Here is a 4903-nt window from a genome sequence, read left to right on the forward strand (position 1 = left end):
CCTAAACCCTAAACCCTAAACCCTAAACCCTAAACCCTAAACCCTAAACCCTAAACCCTAAACCCTAAACCCTAAACCCTAAACCCTAAACCCTAAACCCTAAACCCTAAACCCTAAACCCTAAACCCTAAACCCTAAACCCTAAACCCTAAACCCTAAACCCTAAACCCTAAACCCTAAACCCTAAACCCTAAACCCTAAACCCTAAACCCTAAACCCTAAACCCTAAACCCTAAACCCTAAACCCTAAACCCTAAACCCTAAACCCTAAACCCTAAACCCTAAACCCTAAACCCTAAACCCTAAACCCTAAACCCTAAACCCTAAACCCTAAACCCTAAACCCTAAACCCTAAACCCTAAACCCTAAACCCTAAACCCTAAACCCTAAACCCTAAACCCTAAACCCTAAACCCTAAACCCTAAACCCTAAACCCTAAACCCTAAACCCTAAACCCTAAACCCTAAACCCTAAACCCTAAACCCTAAACCCTAAACCCTAAACCCTAAACCCTAAACCCTAAACCCTAAACCCTAAACCCTAAACCCTAAACCCTAAACCCTAAACCCTAAACCCTAAACCCTAAACCCTAAACCCTAAACCCTAAACCCTAAACCCTAAACCCTAAACCCTAAACCCTAAACCCTAAACCCTAAACCCTAAACCCTAAACCCTAAACCCTAAACCCTAAACCCTAAACCCTAAACCCTAAACCCTAAACCCTAAACCCTAAACCCTAAACCCTAAACCCTAAACCCTAAACCCTAAACCCTAAACCCTAAACCCTAAACCCTAAACCCTAAACCCTAAACCCTAAACCCTAAACCCTAAACCCTAAACCCTAAACCCTAAACCCTAAACCCTAAACCCTAAACCCTAAACCCTAAACCCTAAACCCTAAACCCTAAACCCTAAACCCTAAACCCTAAACCCTAAACCCTAAACCCTAAACCCTAAACCCTAAACCCTAAACCCTAAACCCTAAACCCTAAACCCTAAACCCTAAACCCTAAACCCTAAACCCTAAACCCTAAACCCTAAACCCTAAACCCTAAACCCTAAACCCTAAACCCTAAACCCTAAACCCTAAACCCTAAACCCTAAACCCTAAACCCTAAACCCTAAACCCTAAACCCTAAACCCTAAACCCTAAACCCTAAACCCTAAACCCTAAACCCTAAACCCTAAACCCTAAACCCTAAACCCTAAACCCTAAACCCTAAACCCTAAACCCTAAACCCTAAACCCTAAACCCTAAACCCTAAACCCTAAACCCTAAACCCTAAACCCTAAACCCTAAACCCTAAACCCTAAACCCTAAACCCTAAACCCTAAACCCTAAACCCTAAACCCTAAACCCTAAACCCTAAACCCTAAACCCTAAACCCTAAACCCTAAACCCTAACCCTAAACCCTAAACCCTAAACCCTAAACCCTAAACCCTAAACCCTAAACCCTAAACCCTAAACCCTAAACCCTAAACCCTAAACCCTAAACCCTAAACCCTAAACCCTAAACCCTAAACCCTAAACCCTAAACCCTAAACCCTAAACCCTAAACCCTAAACCCTAAACCCTAAACCCTAAACCCTAAACCCTAAACCCTAAACCCTAAACCCTAAACCCTAAACCCTAAACCCTAAACCCTAAACCCTAAACCCTAAACCCTAAACCCTAAACCCTAAACCCTAAACCCTAAACCCTAAACCCTAAACCCTAAACCCTAAACCCTAAACCCTAAACCCTAAACCCTAAACCCTAAACCCTAAACCCTAAACCCTAAACCCTAAACCCTAAACCCTAAACCCTAAACCCTAAACCCTAAACCCTAAACCCTAAACCCTAAACCCTAAACCCTAAACCCTAAACCCTAAACCCTAAACCCTAAACCCTAAACCCTAAACCCTAAACCCTAAACCCTAAACCCTAAACCCTAAACCCTAAACCCTAAACCCTAAACCCTAAACCCTAAACCCTAAACCCTAAACCCTAAACCCTAAACCCTAAACCCTAAACCCTAAACCCTAAACCCTAAACCCTAAACCCTAAACCCTAAACCCTAAACCCTAAACCCTAAACCCTAAACCCTAAACCCTAAACCCTAAACCCTAAACCCTAAACCCTAAACCCTAAACCCTAAACCCTAAACCCTAAACCCTAAACCCTAAACCCTAAACCCTAAACCCTAAACCCTAAACCCTAAACCCTAAACCCTAAACCCTAAACCCTAAACCCTAAACCCTAAACCCTAAACCCTAAACCCTAAACCCTAAACCCTAAACCCTAAACCCTAAACCCTAAACCCTAAACCCTAAACCCTAAACCCTAAACCCTAAACCCTAAACCCTAAACCCTAAACCCTAAACCCTAAACCCTAAACCCTAAACCCTAAACCCTAAACCCTAAACCCTAAACCCTAAACCCTAAACCCTAAACCCTAAACCCTAAACCCTAAACCCTAAACCCTAAACCCTAAACCCTAAACCCTAAACCCTAAACCCTAAACCCTAAACCCTAAACCCTAAACCCTAAACCCTAAACCCTAAACCCTAAACCCTAAACCCTAAACCCTAAACCCTAAACCCTAAACCCTAAACCCTAAACCCTAAACCCTAAACCCTAAACCCTAAACCCTAAACCCTAAACCCTAAACCCTAAACCCTAAACCCTAAACCCTAAACCCTAAACCCTAAACCCTAAACCCTAAACCCTAAACCCTAAACCCTAAACCCTAAACCCTAAACCCTAAACCCTAAACCCTAAACCCTAAACCCTAAACCCTAAACCCTAAACCCTAAACCCTAAACCCTAAACCCTAAACCCTAAACCCTAAACCCTAAACCCTAAACCCTAAACCCTAAACCCTAAACCCTAAACCCTAAACCCTAAACCCTAAACCCTAAACCCTAAACCCTAAACCCTAAACCCTAAACCCTAAACCCTAAACCCTAAACCCTAAACCCTAAACCCTAAACCCTAAACCCTAAACCCTAAACCCTAAACCCTAAACCCTAAACCCTAAACCCTAAACCCTAAACCCTAAACCCTAAACCCTAAACCCTAAACCCTAAACCCTAAACCCTAAACCCTAAACCCTAAACCCTAAACCCTAAACCCTAAACCCTAAACCCTAAACCCTAAACCCTAAACCCTAAACCCTAAACCCTAAACCCTAAACCCTAAACCCTAAACCCTAAACCCTAAACCCTAAACCCTAAACCCTAAACCCTAAACCCTAAACCCTAAACCCTAAACCCTAAACCCTAAACCCTAAACCCTAAACCCTAAACCCTAAACCCTAAACCCTAAACCCTAAACCCTAAACCCTAAACCCTAAACCCTAAACCCTAAACCCTAAACCCTAAACCCTAAACCCTAAACCCTAAACCCTAAACCCTAAACCCTAAACCCTAAACCCTAAACCCTAAACCCTAAACCCTAAACCCTAAACCCTAAACCCTAAACCCTAAACCCTAAACCCTAAACCCTAAACCCTAAACCCTAAACCCTAAACCCTAAACCCTAAACCCTAAACCCTAAACCCTAAACCCTAAACCCTAAACCCTAAACCCTAAACCCTAAACCCTAAACCCTAAACCCTAAACCCTAAACCCTAAACCCTAAACCCTAAACCCTAAACCCTAAACCCTAAACCCTAAACCCTAAACCCTAAACCCTAAACCCTAAACCCTAAACCCTAAACCCTAAACCCTAAACCCTAAACCCTAAACCCTAAACCCTAAACCCTAAACCCTAAACCCTAAACCCTAAACCCTAAACCCTAAACCCTAAACCCTAAACCCTAAACCCTAAACCCTAAACCCTAAACCCTAAACCCTAAACCCTAAACCCTAAACCCTAAACCCTAAACCCTAAACCCTAAACCCTAAACCCTAAACCCTAAACCCTAAACCCTAAACCCTAAACCCTAAACCCTAAACCCTAAACCCTAAACCCTAAACCCTAAACCCTAAACCCTAAACCCTAAACCCTAAACCCTAAACCCTAAACCCTAAACCCTAAACCCTAAACCCTAAACCCTAAACCCTAAACCCTAAACCCTAAACCCTAAACCCTAAACCCTAAACCCTAAACCCTAAACCCTAAACCCTAAACCCTAAACCCTAAACCCTAAACCCTAAACCCTAAACCCTAAACCCTAAACCCTAAACCCTAAACCCTAAACCCTAAACCCTAAACCCTAAACCCTAAACCCTAAACCCTAAACCCTAAACCCTAAACCCTAAACCCTAAACCCTAAACCCTAAACCCTAAACCCTAAACCCTAAACCCTAAACCCTAAACCCTAAACCCTAAACCCTAAACCCTAAACCCTAAACCCTAAACCCTAAACCCTAAACCCTAAACCCTAAACCCTAAACCCTAAACCCTAAACCCTAAACCCTAAACCCTAAACCCTAAACCCTAAACCCTAAACCCTAAACCCTAAACCCTAAACCCTAAACCCTAAACCCTAAACCCTAAACCCTAAACCCTAAACCCTAAACCCTAAACCCTAAACCCTAAACCCTAAACCCTAAACCCTAAACCCTAAACCCTAAACCCTAAACCCTAAACCCTAAACCCTAAACCCTAAACCCTAAACCCTAAACCCTAAACCCTAAACCCTAAACCCTAAACCCTAAACCCTAAACCCTAAACCCTAAACCCTAAACCCTAAACCCTAAACCCTAAACCCTAAACCCTAAACCCTAAACCCTAAACCCTAAACCCTAAACCCTAAACCCTAAACCCTAAACCCTAAACCCTAAACCCTAAACCCTAAACCCTAAACCCTAAACCCTAAACCCTAAACCCTAAACCCTAAACCCTAAACCCTAAACCCTAAACCCTAAACCCTAAACCCTAAACCCTAAACCCTAAACCCTAAACCCTAAACCCTA

This window comes from Vitis vinifera, chromosome 13 (assembly GCF_030704535.1).
Source record: "Vitis vinifera cultivar Pinot Noir 40024 chromosome 13, ASM3070453v1".
Taxonomy (NCBI): domain Eukaryota; kingdom Viridiplantae; phylum Streptophyta; class Magnoliopsida; order Vitales; family Vitaceae; genus Vitis; species Vitis vinifera.